This window comes from Parasteatoda tepidariorum, chromosome 4, assembly GCF_982258835.1.
Source record: "Parasteatoda tepidariorum strain Cologne lab strain chromosome 4, Ptep-v5.0, whole genome shotgun sequence".
NCBI classification, from domain to species: Eukaryota; Metazoa; Arthropoda; class Arachnida; order Araneae; family Theridiidae; genus Parasteatoda; species Parasteatoda tepidariorum.
In genome coordinates this window covers 99,889,233-99,909,424 of record NC_141758.1, presented here as the reverse complement: position 1 = coordinate 99,909,424, position 20,192 = coordinate 99,889,233, and the positions used below count along the sequence as shown (strand labels likewise).

The window sequence follows — 20,192 nt, the reverse complement described above, 5'->3', positions numbered from 1 at the left end:
TAGGTGGCGTAGTCCTCCAACGCTACCACGTTAATGTTGTTTATTGAATCTATCTGACAAAGCGAAAAAATTCTTATTACAAAGTGCGTGCAATAAATTCGTTTTTTTTTTTATCAAATAGCTTAATAAGCTAGCAAATGTTACTAATAATGTCTTTAAAAGGGCTATTTGAGGGCTGTGGTGGCTCAGGGGATAGAGCGTTCGTCTTCCAATAAGATGAACCGAGTTCGATTCCCAACGATGGCTGGTCAATGCGAACTCCGCATCCGGCTCGCGCTGACAACAGTGCTGGCGTAAAATATCCTATGTGGTAGACTGACTGTTTATGGGTTGGAGTCCCCTTATCGTCAAGTTAACCACTGGAGGTTGTCATGGTTTCCCACTCCGTGTAACGCAAATGTGGGTTAGTTCCATCAAAAAGTCCTCCACGAAGGCAAATTTCTCCTAATACTTGGTCCAAGAGTTCCCTTGTCTTTCGGATTAGGTTCAAAATTACAGGGCTACAGAAGTTGAACATTAGTAATCGCAAACTCAAAAAAATGGTCTGCTGCTCAACGGCCTTTATAAATACTGATACGACATAGTTATCAATTATTAATTTTTCTTCAGGCAAAATTTACGCATAGTTGTTATTGATACGACATAGCTGTCAATTATTAATTTCTCTCAAATTCTAATTCACCCCTAGTTGTTAATTACAGTCGTGATGTAACATAGTTTTTAATTACTAAATTCTCTCCATTCCTGATATGGCTTAGTTGTTAATTACTAAATTCTCTCCATTCCTGATATGGCATAGTTGTTGATTACAAAACTCTCTCCATTTCTGATATGGCATAGTTGTTAATTACTAAATTCTCTCCTTTCCTGATATGGCATAGTTGTTTATTACTAAGCTCTCTCCATTCCTGATATGGCATAGTTGTTAGTTACTAAATTCTCTCCATTCCTGATATGACATAGTTGTTAATTATTAAACGATGTGTTTCGATATTTCTTTTGGGTCCATTGGTAAGCTACACTTTCATTTATTTATTTTATTTCTTTATTTTTTCTTACTCGAAACCCCTTGGGATTGGCATAAGGAGGGAAGAAGAAGGAATTATTGAGAGGGTGGTGTAATTGGGCAGACGACATTTCATGACCGCAAACGAGTGCCTTCGTAATGATTCTTCGATTTTTTTTTTATAGAAGTCTATATGGTTTGTTTGGAAAGAATTGCCAGCAGAAGAAAGAAGGCTTTGATACAAAATGTCCAGAACATTTTTCCCTCTTTTTTTTATCTATCTTTTTATCTACACGTCATTTTTTATACATTTTCCCCTCTTTTTTTTACAGGCAACTTTTTTATGCTCCCTCTTGTTATTCTTTTTCCTCCCCCTTAATTTGTTGGAAAGAAACCTGCTGGTCAATTTGATGTCCAGAAAGTCCAATTAAGGATAGGAGAGCTCTTTCACCTTCCTTTTTTTTATTCCACTATAAATAGTGGTTATATGTACCAATAGAAAAATGTTTCAACTGACTTTTGATTTTTAAGCATGACAAAGGTTTTACTTCCAATTAAAATTATTTTAGAAGTCCATGATTATTGTTGCTAGTTTATAAGTGAAAATTTTATGGGCTTCAACTGATTTTCGTTTTTTAACGTGATTAACTCTGTAATTATAAACCTTTGCCCTTTTCCAAACAGATGGTTAACCTGGAAAAAAGTGGGAATTGCTTTAATGTTATTCCATGATAAAATTATTCCATGATTACTTTATTCTATGATATGCTATTCTATGAAAAAATAGCGCGTTGTAGGAAAACGTTCCTATTCAACTTATCATGCAAAATATTCAGATTTAAGTTTAGTTTTGCACACCAAAAACAAACGCAATAAATTTGTACTGCACAATTTTCGGATGAACAATAATTTTTGCTCTATAATATAAACGTAAAATTAAGGAGAGAAAAAAATTCATAGGGAAAGAAATGTGAGGAGGAATCTCTTTAAGAGTTGGAAATATGCTTTTTCTCTCGCATAGCATGACCTTACAAGAGAGGTTCTATAAAATTTCTAACTTCTATTAATTATTTTCCCCAATTTTCGCGTTGAAGTACTAAGAGAGACATCATACCAAATGCAATAATCACTTTTCCCGATCTCGTAATTCCTTGGTCTATGCAAGCATTTGTAAAATATTTTCTCTAGTTTTCAAATATTTTTTTAATATATCCGTCGTTGAACAATTTTGTTTTACAGTTTTGGTTTTACGACTACTATTGTTCAACTCCGTAGCCTTGTAATTTTGAACCCAATCCAGAAGACAAGGAAATTCCTGGGTCATTACCCCCAGAGGTATGATTTGTTATGCGAACTAAAGGACTTCGAGACTCGACAGATTTAAAGTGCACCAGTCACCATTTACTAGACGGTGAGTCTTCGGCCAGCGGGGATCGAACCCACGACCTCTTGAACATGGCCCCACCAACCAGGCTATCCCGTCTAGTTGTCAAATATGTCATTATAAATTTTCTATCTTAAATATATAAAACAAAAAGTATTTAAACCAGAATTTTTTTCTAATTTTTCCCGTAAAAAAATTTGATCGCAAAATGCTGATTCGTGTTTAGAATCCTAAAAAAACATAAATATGTGAATAAAAAAAAAACTCACGCCAATTTTTCTAGGTTCTGTCAATTTTTAATCTCTATTGCCTGGACTATTTTAAAAAAAGAAATAAATAAAAATAAATAAATAAATAAAATTCTTAAAATTAATTGGTTTAATAAAGTTATGAATCTTTTGAATTGATAAAACATGAAAGTTAATTACGTCACAGGGTCTACGAATAACGGCTTCCATATTTGAGGGCTCCTACGGTCAGTTGTTGACCCCGAAAACATTTGTCACGTGACAAACTTCTGCAGGAACCTCTCCCTTGCATTGTTAGAGGGAAAACTACCGTAAAGCCGGAAGCTGCTGTGAGAAGGGTGAAAACTTATTATTCCCTCATCCACATTGTTCTGCAGATTCTCTTCCCATTTACAACACAAGCTTCAGTATTTGTTTATTCAAAATTACTAATTTTTTTTTTTAATTTTCAAAATCAAATCAATAATACTTTATACTTTCCACTGGCTTATCCACAATTTTTATTTTTCAATTTTTACGATCAAGCATAATTACTCTCTTCTACTTTGCAGTTTCTTAGTAACAATTTCTATTATTTAGTTTTCTCGATCGAGCCGATAATTAATGCTATGTAATTTGCATTTGTTTGTTAACACAATCTATTTTTAATTTCTACAATTTCGCTATCAACTACTTACACTTTGTATTTGCTTATTCACAATTTACTATTTCATTATTTTAATTTTTACAATCATTACTATCTTGAACGTTGTATTTGCTTATTTACAGTTTTTTCGATCAAGTTGATAAATACAGTCGGACCTCTATTTAACTAATCTATTCGGACCTCTATTAACCCGTAAGTCGCTTAATCCCGATAATAAGTTCATTAAATGGAAAATTCGTTCAATAGAAAATCACATTTTAAAATACTTAAACAACACGAAACAGATTTATAAATTCATAAACACTAGACATAATTAAAATTACAATCGATGCACCTTTATTTTGTAAACTAGTATCTACTATTTATTTTATAAATCTAAGCCATGAAAGAAATCTGCATAGAACGCAAGAATAGAGCAAAACATTATATCCAGTATTACACTGCCATGCTGCATACATTTTCAACTAAAAAAAAGCTAAATTTATGTATAAAATTATAGTTAAAGTAATTTTAAACATACATTACAACATGCGTTCTTAAGTTTAATTGCTACTGATGAAATCTGTTTTCTTTGTCTGAGTTTTTCGTTTGAAATGCAAACAAAAAGGTAAAGAGATTTTACCTCTTGCTCTAAAACTTAAGTGGCTTCGAAAATCAATTCGAGATCGTTTCCTCCATAAAATGCTTTAACAAGTTTGAAATGTTCTGAAATATTTTTGGGAAATAGGGAAAGTGGATCTCAAGGAAAAGTTCGTTAAATAGAAAATTCAATTCGCTGTTTGGAAAGTTATTTAACGAAGAAATTTTCAAAATATTCTCGGTTCATCGAAGAAATTCGCAAAACAGAGAAATTTGCTAAATGGAAGTTCGTTAAATAGAAGTCCGACTGTACTATCATATTTCCTGCGTTTGTTTATTTCAATTTTCCAATTTTTTTTAAATTTTCACAATCAAACCAATAATTACTATCTTATGTAGTTTTCTATTCACAATTTCTATATTTTAATTTTTTCTATCAGACCAATAATTACCCATAATACTTTGTATTTGTTTATTTACAATTTTTCTTAGGAAAATTTGCCATAGGTTTGCCATGAAAAATTATCATAGCATATTCCATTATTACTGTATTATACTCCGTATTTTATTATTCAACATCTATCAAATAGAATTTTATTTTTAATTTTCACGATAGAACAAATAATCATCATCTTGTTCTTTGTTTTTTTACAATCCTTACGATCAAGGCAATAATTACTTGCATTTGTTAATTCACAATATTTATTTTTAATATTTAATAAATGCTGAAATAAAAGGTTTAGCTTTACCATTAAGATTCAGTGTTTGTTTGTTTTTTAATCACGTGACCCACGAACTTGGTCAGTCGAACCGTAGTGCACTTCCTTTCGAAATTTTTAGTAGGATGGTGATTTATTTTGCATTGGACTTCAATAAACAAACATGGTGGGTTTTACGTAAATTGTAGCGATTCGTCAAAGGTAAGGGTAACCAGTTTTATCAAAGCTTTATTAAATAATCCAATTTTTAATGTTGAAGGTTGTGATATCAGTTTATGTCAAGTAAATGTTATAAAAAAAGTTAAAGTGTAAAAAAGTTATAAATTTCTCCTTATAGATATCTGAGTAAGTTTGTGATGAAGAAAAACCACGGGCGTTTACGAAACCCAGCGCTTTGAGATACTAAATGAATTGGATATTTCTGAGTTATACTTATAACTTCGTAACAACGAGTTGACAAGCCACACTAGTTGAAACGACTTCACCTGTATCAGATGCACAAAAAGCTTTTACGATTCTTCCCAAGCTGGAATTGCCAACTTTTACAGGTGAGATTTTTACTTGTATATCATTTGCATATCATTACTTGCTTCGCGTAACAATGAGTTGTTATCAAATTCTCAAAAGTTGGAATATTTTACAACCGTCATTGAACAGCTGACTTAATTTAAGGTTTACGAATACAAAAATGTTCAACTCCGCATCCTTGTAATTTTGAACCCAACCTAGAAGACAAGGAAAGTCCTGGATCAAGTGTTAGGAGAAATTTGCCTTCGTGGTGGACTTTTTAATGGTACTAACCCGCATTTGCGTTACATGGAGAGAAAAACCACCAATACCTCCCACGATTAGCCTGACGGCAAGGGGACTCTAGCCCATGATCCATCTACCACTGAGGATGTTTCACGTCTGCACTAAGATTCGAACCCGGTTCACCTCGTTGGAAGGCTCACGCTCCATCCCCTGAGCCGTCGGCTCAAAAAAAAGTTAGAAATTATCGGTTAAAGGTGAAGCAATGTCGGTAATGAATTTGATTTAAATTTGCGATGCTAACTTTGAAAAGGCTAGAATAACACTTACCAATAGATAGCACAATGAGGTAGACCATGCTTTTTGTTGTTGTTGTTGTTGTTGTTAATTTACGTCGCACTAGAGCTGCACAATGGGCTATTGGCGACGGTCTGGGAAACACCCCGGAGGATGATCCGAAGACATGCCATCACAATTTGGATCCTCTGCGTAGGGGATGGCACCCCCGCTTCGGTAGCCCGACGACCTGCGCGCGAAGTCGAGCACTTTACGATAGAACAGTTTAACGAGGACCAATACCGCACACCCTCGGTCCCTACGCAGACTGATCCAAGTGATCACCCACCCGCACACTGACCGCAGCCAGTGATGCTTGACTTCGGTGATCTGCTGGGAACCGTGTCTTAACGATCAGTCCACTGCGGGACGTAGACCATACTTATTCTTGTTTATTATCGTTTAAATAAATTATTTATATAACCTAGTTTGCAATTTGTGTCAGCTAAAGATTTGAGGAGCCTTTTCGACATGGCAGTCGAATGTTTAGACAATTTTCAAATTTTGAAACAACCCGTTGATCGATGGGATTCCATTTTAGTTTATTGTTTGCTGAAGAAAATAGACAGTAATGCCTTGAGAGAGTGAAAATTATCTAAAAAAAAAGTATAAAATGCCTACTTTTTAAGAATTTAGGTTAATTTTTGAAATAAGACGACACTTTCACTTGAAACGACAAAGGTGCTTTTACGGAAATCGAAATTTGAAAGAGGGAAGAGTGTTTCAAAGCACAAATTTCGCAAAGCAAATCAGAATGTTGTATTCCTTATGAAGGTTCAATAGCGTTTATAGATGATTTCTTTCATGGATGATTTCTTTTATTGATAATTTCTTTCATTTATAGATACTAAAAAAATTTTTTAAAAAAAACTTAAATTTTTAAACTAAAGGCTTTGCTTCAATTTCTTAAAGATGGAACTGCATAGCTGCGGTCTACTTTGCCAGTAGACTGCAGGATTTTGCCAGTTTCTCCTGGTCTGCTGATTTAATTAAAATTCTCCTGTTTTTTTTGTGCACATTTTAGAAAATTCTCTAAAATAGAATAAGTTTCCTAAAAAATTCCCTATTGAAATAGAATTTTTGTATAGATTATTGCTTGATTGCTTGAATATTTAAATAAGTATTACTAAGACATAATGAGGCAAACCTCATTTATAGTTCAAAACATTTTTTTGTTCTAAAATGTTCAGTTTATTTTTATTCAGAACTCAATTTTTTAAATTAATTAAAGAAATCTTTTTAATTATCTTTGATGAACTAAACGCCTATTAATATTCGAAATAATGAGTAAATATAATTCATAAGATTTCAAGTATGTTTAATGTCAATCACAACTGGTAAATATTGCATTTTTTATATTTCAATGATTATAAAAATCCCTAAAATTCCCTGAAGCATTGCAACTTTAACGAGAGATAGCTCTCGAGAGAGTCGGGAACTAAAGAAATGGACTTCTAACCTCAATGAAAGCCGCTCAAGCAGTTTAACCTCGATTTAAAAAAAAGAAAAAAAATCATCCTCGGCTCATACGCGTCAATGACTCAATCAAAACCTGCAATGCAATGGCACACTACTTCTGATTGCTTTTTATTCAAGGTGGTTGAATACAGGAAAGCGTCAGTAACCAAACGACAGCTGCTGTCTGAGTTACTAAACTCTTTAAACAACTTGGGTCGCCAGTTACAATCAAAGGCAAAATTTTAGTGCAAGAACTATGGCGAAATAATCTAGACCGGTTCTAGCATTTGCCAGAAGCGAGAAAATTTTAGCATCAAAACTTCCTTAGTTGAGAGTCCCGAAGTGGACTCATCTTAAAGGCACGGATCCCAGTAGAACACCGAAGTAAAGCATCGCTGGCTGTGGTCAGTAAGCGGGTGGGTGAAACTTTGATCAGCCTACGTAGGAATCGAGGGTGTACGGTATCGGTCCTCGTTAAATTATTCTACCGTAAAGTGCTCGACTTTGCGCGCAGGTCGTCGGGCTACCAAAGCAGCTGATTGATTGATTGGTTTGTTCATTTACGTCGCACTAGAGCTGCACAATGGGCTGTTGGCGACGGTCTGGGAAACATCCCTGAGGATGATCCGAAGACATGTCATCACAATTTTGATCCTCTGCGGAGGGGATGGCACCCCCGCTTCGGTATCCCGACGACCTGCACGCGAAGTCGAGCACTTTACGGTAGAACAGTTTAACAAGGACCCATACCGCACACCCTCGGTCCCTACGCAGACTGATCCAAGTGGTCACCCACCCGCACACTGACAAAGCAGGGGAGCCATTCCCTCTTCAGAGGCAAAATTGAGATGACATATTTTCGGATCATCCTCAGGGATGTTTTCCAGACAGTCGCCAATGGCCCATCCTGCAGCTCTATTAGTGCCACGTAAATGAAGTACCTAAAACTATTGTGATTTCCAAAAGTGTGATTCGCATAAAGTTAATTATGGATGCATTATTTATTCCGATTAGTGATTATTCTAATACTGCAGGTTACTCATAATGCGTCATAATACTTGAAATTTTCAAGGTTTTATAAAATTTATATTTCGCATTTAAGGCTATAATTTAAATTTTGAAATTGTCACTTCAAAGGACGTAAGTAGAAGTTGTAATTAAAAAAGATGAAATCCTGTTTTCTTAAAAATGAAAAAACTTTTTCTATTCTTTGATTGCGTAAACTATTACGTATATTGCTTGAGAGTGCGCGTTGGGGCTCTTGTTCGACAATAGTTTGTTTATTGATTTTAGATATGAGTCAGTTGGCTTTCTGATTTGTAGTGAGTAACTTACTCTAAAAATATTTTTTAGTTTCGCTTTTGGGGATTTTCATGGCTCGAACGAGACTTCCAGAGCGTACCGTTCAGTTTTCATTTAAGATGTTCGCAATGTCTGAAAAGTTTGTTGAAAATTTTTATTTTGTTTAATTTAAGATCTTAAAATAAATGGTTTAATTTTACCACAGAGGTTCAGTGTATTTTTATCACATGAGGACCCACGAACAAACATAATTTAATTTTATAGAAAATTCTTTTTCTCAATAACATTGTTTATTTTTTAAAAGGTAATTCTTATTTTTAAGAATATTATTTATTTTTTAAAAACACAAAACTTTGTGAAATTATGCATAGATTTTAATTATTTTGATAAGGTGATTTCTTTTTTTTTAAATTATGTTTTTTATTATGTTGCAATAAGCACCTCAAGTAAAAGTATTTAATATGCATGTATTCCACAAAAAAAAAAAAGACAAGCGAACTGGAAAAAAAATCAAGCAAACTAGATACGAGGTGAGTAGCTAATATTTTAACAGGCAACCAAAAATGTTTGCTGGCTACCAACATTTTTCAATTTCGTGGAGCGTTGGTTATTTTATTTTATAACTATCACGGCTCTGGAAATCCAAATATGTAAAAAAAAAGCGTTTTTGTGTTTGATTTTGTAACTTAATTAATTGGTAGCTCTAATTAATTAGCATATTTGAAGTCCCCAGAAACCATTAAGATTATGTACGTGAAAATTCGATCATTAGAACGAAAGCTATTCAGGTGATATCGTTTTACTTTTGTTCACTGTACCTTTTATCGCCTGCTTGAGAAGTATTTGTTTCTTCTTCGTTGTTTAAAAAACTTTAATAGTGTTTACTACATAATACGTATGTCAATAGGCATCTCAAAGTACAACATTATAAAATCATAAGACAGTATTTAAGAAAAAACAGTATTTTAACAAAATTAGTTAAAAAGCGAGTCCAGGTACCGCTGCTCGAAACATACAATCTATAAATCACTTTCAAGAATCAAAATATCCATGTTTTATAATTACGTAAAATACTCTAAATGCAATGTCATAAGTTGACAGAATAGCTGAATTTTAGTTGAAATTTATCATTCTCAAAATTAAAAAATACTTACCAAGAAAACGATAAAAATTTATAATAATCAACATAACTGATGTTATTTCAAGTAATTCGGATGATTCTTTATTGTTGTTTTTCGAATTATATAGATTCAGAAATATATAGTATTCTAAAACTATTACAGTTCTGCCTGCTCAGAAATTACATTTTTTCTCATTGGAATGAAGTAAGCAATGTTGACTTCACTTTAATTTGTAATGAATTGAAGATTTAAAAAAAAAAGTGTATTTTACCATAATACACACATCTGTAGCAGTATGGAATTTATCGGTTGCAAGTTTGTTGATAATAGAAAGGTAAATATTATTGAGAAATTTCTTCAAATGTTGGGTGCGCTTTGTTTCTGAAAGATTTACCAATGTACTGGGGTCGTTTTTTCAAGTTCTTCTGCCTTTTTCTTAGGGAAATTTTCCTTCTTATTTGCTATTAAGAAAATGGCGTCCAACTTTGCCAATGATTATGATAGACCTAAATGCCTGATATTTTCAGGCACCGCTAGAGGGTGTACTCAAGCGTTGCGATCGCGAATTATTTCTACATTTAAAATTAATCTTTTTTTTTTTTGACATCTAAAAATTTCCATGATCAATGAACTATGACTTTTATGAACATAATAAAAAAAATTGCAGTGTCAAGCATTTTATGAAAATACCTGAAAATTATTTTTTATTCAAACAATTTTGAAATTATATGGAACAATTAAAGTTGGCAACTAAATTTAAATATCGTTTGATTTTGTCATTTAACTTGCTTGACTCGTTATCAGTGGTTTTTACATTTAACTTACATGTATTTTATTTATTGCATTGCATATATATTTAGGCATAAATGTATTGTACACATGTACATACATTCATTGGAAATACATATATTGTATAGATGTACAATATATCCATGTATATTTATTGCATTTCCCATGAATAATGTATGTAGATATGTAAGCATGTGATGTATGTATGTATGTATAATGTATGTACATTGTGCATGCATATATAGTACATATGGATATGCGTACATAGGTCATACGTTTATTGTACATGTGTGAATATATTCATTGTACATAAATGCATTTTTCATATTGCATACATTGGGATAACATATATTTGCACATGTAAAATTTGTATTTAAGATTTATGTCGAATATCTATATTCACATGTGTACAATATATGCATGTTGAATTTATGTACATCTGTATAATGTATGCATGTCGAATGTATGTATGTATACATGTAAAATATATGTTCCCCCTATGTACATACAATCGTACACAAACGTATTATGCATATTTGGATACACACATTGAACATGCATCTATCCTGTATTTGTACATTCAAACATTGAGCATGCATATGATGTACATATATATACATACAATTGTACATATATATTGTACATAAATAAATTGTACATGCATCCTTGGGACATTCATACATTGTACATACAAACATGGGTCATGCATACATTGTACATGCATGCATTGGACATACTTCAATTGAACATCCATGTATGGCACATTCATACATTGTACATAGATGCATAATATATAAATATATTGTAGATACATGCGTGGGACATGCATTGTGCGAAAATTGTATGTATGTTCATATAAACAACAATTACTTGTATATATATCTGTAGACAAACATGGATTTACATTTCACATACACAAGTATTTTCATAAAATGCATACATTTATTGTGTACAAATGTGCATGTTTACATTACTTGCACATGCATACATAATTACAGGGCCGGATTTAAGTTTGGCGAGGCTATGAATGCTAACCATCATGACCCTTCGTGGGTCATCATGAATTGTCGGTTCGCGAGAGTAAAACTTCTCTTGATGGTTAACCATCATAGTATTAAAGTATCATTTTCCATCATGGAATGATGGAAATTTGTTGACATATCAAAAACCATGAACACGTAATGTAAAATATTGGATGATGGTGACCATCAAATGATGTTGGACCATCATGAATCACACCAACATAAACCATCAAAATTTTTGGATGAGACCATCAAGAATTTTGACTTGGGTATAACATTGTTTTATGCAGAAACTCAATAAAATGTGCAAGAATTTGGATATTGTTAATTTAAAGTGAGGTAATGCAGTTTTCCACTATAATTATGTAGCGAAAACGCTCAGGATACTACGTTTTACTTTTTTTTAAAATTAAGTATTCTTCATTTATATCCGGAAGGAATCATCAGACATCCTTTTCCTGGATTTTGAAGATTTAATTCACGTATTTCCAGACGAGATCGGGGAGATTCTTCCTCATTGATTTATTTCATCTTAATCTCCTGAAAACCTAAGTGTTATAAAAAAGGAAGAAAAAAAACCCAAGTAATCTCCCAAATTTAATATTTTCTCTCTTTCCTAAAAAAGGGAAACATCTCTTTCACTTAGGAACGTAAGATTTGAAAAGTCAAAAGAAACACTATCTCCAACACGTCAACCCTTGGCGACTAAAACTTATCACCCTCCCCCTAAAAAATGAGATCTTTATTCCGAAATAAAATGAAATATCCGCTCGACCACCCCCACTCTTTCCCCCCCCCTCTAGGTCCTTCATGCACGCATTGACACATCCCTTACACTGAAAGGGAAGATAGGGGAGTGGGGAGTGTTCCCCTGAAGTGGAAGATTCCTTTCGTGTAGTCTTCATCCGGAAATGGTTTCGAAGACCTTGTCCATTGTGAGAAATAAAATTCTCCATTTCTGTCCTTTCCGCAGACGATACCCGTGACGTGTCCGATCATGCAGAATGCGAACAGACTTATACATAATTCCTCTCATTGCCCAACCGGTCGTTTGGAATTTGATTCCTCTCCCCCTCCACACAATAACCTGGAAGAACTGACCACTTGACAGTCCAGAAGATACGATGCCCTTCGGTCATATTTAAGGTTTTCTAGGGAAAGAGCTCCTTTTTGCATCTTTTTTCCTGAGCTGTGGGCTAAACTGACCGGCACTCAATGCTGTTGTCCAAACCCCGAAAACAAAAAATGATTGCTCTTCACCATTGATATCGTGTATTTTGTTTTTTCGGTTCTTGTTTTTTTATTAACTCTCTTTTGTAGAGTAACATGCCAATATGAGTAACATGCCAAGCATTTTTTATGATTCTTCGCTTATATTATTTTCGCTTATTTTATATTTTTTGCTTATATTATAACACTCATACAATATTACAACTTAACATGATGAATAAGACATAATGAATTTAAAGCTTTAAGTGAACATTTAAGCTGCCTTCTTACAGGGTTGCCAATCCACAGGGAAAACTTGGAAAATACAGGGAATTTAACCCTTTATATCTCAACAACTCTGATTTTAATAAAAATTACTCATACATTAGAATACATCATTCTAAGCATGTAAAAAATGATAAAAAAATTTACAACATGAAAATAAAAAAAATTATTGGGAAAAAATGTATTGTTGCATTTCTGCAACCTTATGCAAAATGACAAAAAAGTGCTTGTTGCATTCCTGCAACATTGTGAAAAATGGCACTACGATTGAAAGATTCAAAAATTTTAATTCATATGAAAATTTTTAAAACAGTTGTTACTTTTGTTGTAACAAAGTCCTACACCACATTTCTCACAAATAGTTTGTGTAAATCCTTTGCATTTTGGGTATTTGCATCTGATTCTTTTGTTTGCCCAATTAAGCCAGTGCCCAATTTCATCTTAGCGCACTGGTTTTGGCCGACAATCTCCGAAATCGTCCTTCAAAATTTGTTGGGGCAAAGACATAGGCTTTTTGTGTATGTTGCTGATATGCAACAAGGTGATATAAGGGGTTAAAAAAATCACCCAAAATAACAGGGAATTTTGAGTTTTTTCTTAGAAACAAGGAAAATACGGGGAATTTTTTTCTTATTTTCATCTTTTGAAAAGTGGTGACTACTCAATTCGCCTTCTATGATAAATTTAAGGATGATATTTCTGTTATACTGAACTATTTCATTTACTATCGCATTATTTGTTTTAACTAGTTTAAGCTGTTCCCCAAGCTCGACTAAAGCGGTGGCCAAATCGAATAGAAAGTTTATTTTACGGTTCCTTCTTTAATGAACTTTTTTTAAACAAAATATCATAACATTTGCGATCGAAATGGGCTACAGGTGTTGTAGACCAGAACTCTTTACCTATGGCAGCACTTCATATGCTTTCACAATTAGCGTGTGGAGAGTCATTGAAGAAGGAAGTACGTTAGTTTCTGACTTGATTTTTATATAGATTAAAATCTTTTATGTTGGGGAACTATATAGTACTGAAAACTACATTACGCATAGTTCTAAAAGAAAGCATCGTGGAAATTTTTAAAAAAATATTTTTATTAATTAAAAACGAAAAATATTAAGAAATTGAAAAATGTCGTAGTGCATTTATATACAACTGGAAAGAGGAGGAGAGGTAAGGAAGAAGGGTCAAGGGCATGGAACCCGTCTTCTTCCCAGATGGCGAATTCGAGCATTGCGATCGCCTATTGTAAAATCCGTTAGTTTTGTGTTAGATTCTTCATTAATCAATCGTATGAACACAAAAAATCTGTATTTTGTAAATCCATAGCTTTCTAAGCCGGAATTCAGCTAAATTTTCGCAATTACGATAGACAAATTTGGCGAATCAAAAGCCTGTATTTTTACATATCGCAAAATGCGATATCTTTTCAAAATACGGGCTTCTGATTGGCTAAAGTTAAGCCATCGTAATTGCGAAAATTTATCTTAATTCGGCGCTAATGTCAGCAAGGATATGAATTTTTCGCAGCTAGATGACAAAGTTAACATTTAGAAAACTACATTCAACATGATGGACATAGAATTGTCAGCAAATGGATAAAATGGACAGAACGATACTTCGTCTGACCATTGGAGGAAAGGGGGCAATTGGAGGACCATTGGAGGAAGGGGGATAGCTACTTTAGGTTCAAGTCAATTTTCGTGTTATCTGTCAATAATTAGGTGAAAAATTTAATTTCCTCCGTGAAGTTCGGTTCTTCATTGGTGACGCAGAGGGGGGGACCCAAAGAAGTTTTTGCCCCGGGCCCCAATTAGGCTAAGTCGGGCCCTGTCTGTTCCTTATTTCTCTAGGTTTTTCCAACAATGAAATCTAGTATAGTTAGCCCAATATAGCACAGACAAGAGCAGAGTGATTGTGTGTTTCTTCTCAATATATTGTGTATAATACGTATAGGGAAAAAACAGGGAATTTTTTTACCACATTTGAGAGACAACTTTGTTTTAACCTAAATAGTACAATCATAATAAATATGCTTTGACAAAGGGTTTGTGATTAAAACTAAATCGCGCTGGCTGAGGGAGGAAAGATTTCCTCGGTTAGTCCAAAATTATTCCATAATTCACCTCCTTCCGAGAATACATCAAATCAAAGTTGTAGTCAGAATGTCAAAAAACATCCTATTCTAAAACTATAATTACTCCGAATCCCAATCAAGTGGATAAGTTTTAGTCATTGAACAATAATGTCTCATCATTTTTTTTTCCTGAACTTAGTTATCAATGCACAATGCGGACGAGGCTTAGCCTCTTAACTGTTTAGGTTCGAATGTTTATGTTTTCCTCGCAAATACGGCTATCTCTGAAGTTCTACGACAGAGGGATACAAAATTTGATACCACGATACAACAAGAGTCTCAATTCTGGTGGTGGCTATGTTGAAAAATAGCTGAAACATTGCTGTACTTGTTGCCAGTAAATATGTTCCTGAAAGCGGGAGTTCCTTTTTTTAAAAAAATTCGGGAAACTTACTTTCTGGATGGGCCTTGTATAGTGAAATCTTGATATGTTGATTACGAATAGTTAAGATAAATCCATTTTATTTTACGACAGTCCCTCGGTGGACTGATCGTTGAGGCGCGGTTCTCAGCAGATCACGGAAGTCAAGCATCACTGCTGTGGTGCAGGTGGGTGACCACTTGGATCAGTCTGTGCAGAGACAGTGGGTGTGCGGTATTGGTCCTCGTTAAACTGTTCTACCGTAAAGTGCTCGACCTCGCATGCAGGTCGTCGGGTTACCGAAGCAGGGGTGCCATCCCCTCTGCAGAGGATCAAAATTGTGATGGCATGTCTTCTCATCATCCTCAGGGATATTTCCCAAACCGTCGTGAATAATCCAATGTGAAGCTCTAGTGCGACGTAAATGAAGTAGAACTACAATTATTCGACAGTTTTCTAAGCCACAGCCAAAATATTAATATATCAGATACTAGAACTGTACGTTTATAATGAGCTAAAAGTTCGTTAACTTCCGTTATTGCGACGATTTTTTAATACGTTTTACACTGTTTAATTGGGCAATGTTATACGATCTGCCAAGCTATCTAACCACCTTCATAAGAAATTTTTTGTAGTTTAAGAGAACCGTTTTAATAACATTTATAAGTCTGCTAGGTTAAACTTTTTGTACAGATAACTTTTATTTTAATAAATAACGTAAAGTGGGAATTACAAATGTATTTAAAAATCCAGTTACATTTTCTTATTGTTACCATTTTCTTAAAAGTTTAAATGCCCAAGGTGCCTCCCACCTTCCCAGTCTCTGGCTAGTTTAAACCAACATCCAGTGTTATCAATGACTTCAAAAGTTTGCGTATTTTATTTCATATTTTCGAATATGATGTTACTATATTGGAAATATCTTCTGTTAGTTTTCTTAAAGATTAAAATTTAAACAAACTATACATTAAGAAAGTTTACCAGTTTGCTGCGGTTCCCCTAAATTTGACATTTGAGGAAACGAATTTTTTTTTTATATTCCGCTACATAAGCATTAAACGTGCGTTTTCTAATAACGACAAGCTCTCTATTAAAAGGGCCGGTATAGCCTGGTTGATAGGGCACTGGCCCCATGCCCAAAAGGTCGTGAGTTTGATCCCCGCCGGCTGAAGACTCTCCGTTTTGTAAATTAGGACTCACGCACGTTAAATCTGTGGAGTCACAAAGTCCTTCCTGTTCTTATAACAAATCATACCTATGGGGATACTGATTCAGGAATTTCCTAATTTTCTGGATCGGGCTCAAAATTACAAGGCTACGGAGTTGACCATTAGTAGTAATCTGTTCAGCGGCAGTTATAAATTAATATAAAATAAAAAGCTCTCCATAAAGACAATTCTATTGTGAATTTTCGTCATAACGGACTTTTACTTTAGTTGAGATTTCAATTCATGTTGGCATTGCCATGTGACCAGCGGAAAACATGATAAGTAAAAAGCCAGCCGGAATACGTATTGTAATCGACGGGGAATCAAAGAGGGAAAAAATCTGCGAGTAAGAATGGTTTTTCCCCGAGGCCAGTCACGTACAGACAAGAATGCCGATAACGAGGTTTCCCCCTAACCGCTGATTGGTCCCATTTAAGAAATTTTACCTTTCATTTCTCCCTGTCTAGGAAAAAAGTATTTCCCTCCATCTGTGTTGATACAAATGTAAATCAGAGCGACATAAAATAAACATGAAATCATAGATATCACTGTCATGTAATAGCACAGCTTATGACAAGAAGTGAGAAATTTACGTCTTGGACGTTCTCTTTCACTTTCTTTCTTTCCTTTTTCTTCAGGAAAAGAAAATCTCAGTCCTTTGTATTAAAAAAAAGAAAAGACTCTTAAAAATCAGACAGAACGGTGCTGTCGACTAAGTCGTTGAAAAACAAGTAAAATTGCAAACGCTTGTAACAAATTGGAATTTCGAAATACCTCTGTGTTAGGTTCATAAACAAATATGACCTTCTTAGCAGACAAAATTTCAACTCTATATATTTACACTTCTGTGGAATCTGTATGGTATTTTTTCAAACAAGTTTAAAACTTAATAATTTTAAAACAAATTATCGAATTTTAAAATTTTTTTGTTCCATCGTAGTCTCTATTCACACGTTAGTAATTTAAAATCTTAAGATTTTTGAGGAAAAAAAAATTAACGGTAAGTTAAACATTCAAAGCAGCAATGGTGTTCCTTACGATAATTAATGTGGAAAGATTATTATCCAAATAATAATTTCGGATTTGTAAAAAAATTTTATATAGTAATATTTTAAGCCAACTTACTGTTTCAGTTTTGTTAATTAATTCAGTATGCAATACTGCATTCCAACTGGTCGTTTCAGTATCATACATTAATATCTCCTGTTATTATTGTATTCCAACTAATTAATTCCGTATCATAACATAATATCCTATTATTATAATATTTTATATCAGCTAAAAATTTCAGTATCGTAAAATAATATCCTGATACAACGATATTGTATTCCGACTAACCATATCAGCATCATAAAACAATATCCCGTCGTTATTATTCTATTCTATTATATTCTAACTATTTCAGTATCGTAAAATAATATCCCGTTACTAAATTACGGCATTCCATCTAACCACTTCAGTATCGTAAAATAATATCCTGATACAACGATATGGTATTCCAACTAACCATATCAGCATCATAAAGTAACATCCTGTTGCTATTATTCTTTCCCATTCTAACTATTTCAGTATCATTAAAAAATATCCCTTTGCTAAATTATTGCATTCCATCAAATAACTTCAGTATCGTAAAATAATATCGTGATACAACGATATTGTGTTCCGACTAACCATATCAGCATCATAAAATAACATCCTGTTGCTATTATTCTTTTCCATTCTAACTATTTCAGTATCGTAAAATAATATCCCGTTACTAAATTATTGCATTCCATCTAATTACTTAAGTATCGTAAAATAATATCCTGATACAATGAAGTTGTATTCCAACTAACCATATCAGCATCATAAAATAATATCCTGTTGTTATTATTCTATTCTATTCTAACTATTTCAGTATCGTAAAATAATATCCCGTTACTAAATTATTGTATATCTAACCACTTCAGTATCGCAAAATAATATCCTCATTCAATGATGTTGTATTCTAACTAACCATAAAATAATATCCTGTTGTTATTATTCTATTCTATTCCAATTAACCATTTCAGTATAGTAAAATAATATTCCGTTATAAAATTATTATTTTTCCGTTATCCCGTTATTGTATTCCATCTAACCACTTCAGTATCGCAAAATAATATCCTGATACAACGATATTGTATTCCAACTAACCATATCAGCATTATAAAATAACATCCTGTTGTTATTATTCTATTCTATTCTATTCTATTCTAACCTAACTATTTCAGTATCATAAAATAATATCCTGTTATTTTCTATTCCAGCCACACAAGGATTTCATCGAATGTGTTTCAACGAGACCGCCCATTCCAAACGTATATTTCTGAAGATGCCTTCAAACAGGTGCACAGAATGACCACTTGGCCATAAAAGCATTCTATTTACGCTAATGTTCCATTTTCTTGCCAGGATCCCTTCCGAATCAAAAATTCAAACACGTATCTTTCCAAACATTAACAAGAGGCTCTTATTTTTTCATTGAACGGAAAATGGCCTTAAAATTCTATTATTACTTGTAATGTATTTAATTAATTCATCTGAAGTTTACAAATAAATGTTATTTTGGGGGCAGCAGAAATAGTAACTTTCTTTTAATGTATATTTTGTTTTCAATTTCAATCTTTTTTTGTCAAGCTCTTTTCGCCAAGGCTTTGCACTTGAGGTACATAAACTCATAGTACTTAGTGTTTTTAAAAAGTTCCTGAAGGCGCTTACCTTCGATTTTCGTTTTTTAAAATCCCTTAAAGGTGCTTTTTTCATTGGTTGTTTTTAAAAAGTGCTTAATTTTCCCTTTTCGAAAATGAGATTTGTTTTTTTCTTTACCATGTCGATTTTCGTCACGTATTATACAAAAGCGTGCTTTTCACATTGTTCTATTCAACGTTTTCACAACTCAGTCAACCAAAATCTATTTCGGCGTACCGTCGATTCGTAGCGTATGAGAGCGCCAATTATTTTGCAAGTTTGATGAAATAATTGGGAGTCCGCATGAGCGTCTACTGAGCTGGGTTCGGTGCGATTATTGCACTCGCATGTGCAACTCTGCTGCATTTTGCAAGGTATTCTAAATTTCAAGCTTCAATTTCCACCCTCTGATATCGAACAGAAAAAAATCTCGAGCATTTTATAATGGCTAATATAATAAAGAAAAGAGTTCCTTGTCAGGAACTAGTTATTTTATCATGATCATGTAAAATCTTTGAAAATTATTTTGCATTTTGTTAATTTATAAAATACTTAAAAATATTCTTTGAGTTCTTAAAAAGTACTTAAAAGTGCTTATTTTTTTGTTGAAAGATTTGGCTACGCACCCTGTAAACTACTATATAGCCGTTTTAGAGCGGACAAATAACTTAAATATTCTAAGTTATTTAAAAACTTTCTTTTAAAAAAAATCGCCGATTTGCAAGATGAAAATTATTAATATCAATGCGTAAATAGCTAATTTCTATGAGCCACGATATCACAGGGATGAAGTCACTTCTCAAATATCTAAAAATCAGTTTTTTATTTTAACACACAAAGCTAAGTGACTTTTCTTAATAATAAAATTTTTTTGTCATTTTTATTATTAGCCTATATGACTCAATAGTTAATAATTACATCTCACT

General features: G+C 33.3%; 1 long non-coding RNA gene across 1 annotated transcript; it reads left to right on the top strand.

Annotated features, from left to right (window-relative positions):
• The first annotated feature begins 7,832 nt into the window (after window positions 1–7,832).
• Window positions 7,833–19,159, top strand: LOC139425736 (uncharacterized). Its single transcript, XR_015433227.1, has 2 exons — window positions 7,833–8,567; window positions 18,846–19,159. It is a non-coding gene; the product is annotated as an uncharacterized LOC139425736 (long non-coding RNA).
• The last annotated feature ends 1,033 nt before the right edge of the window (window positions 19,160–20,192 follow it).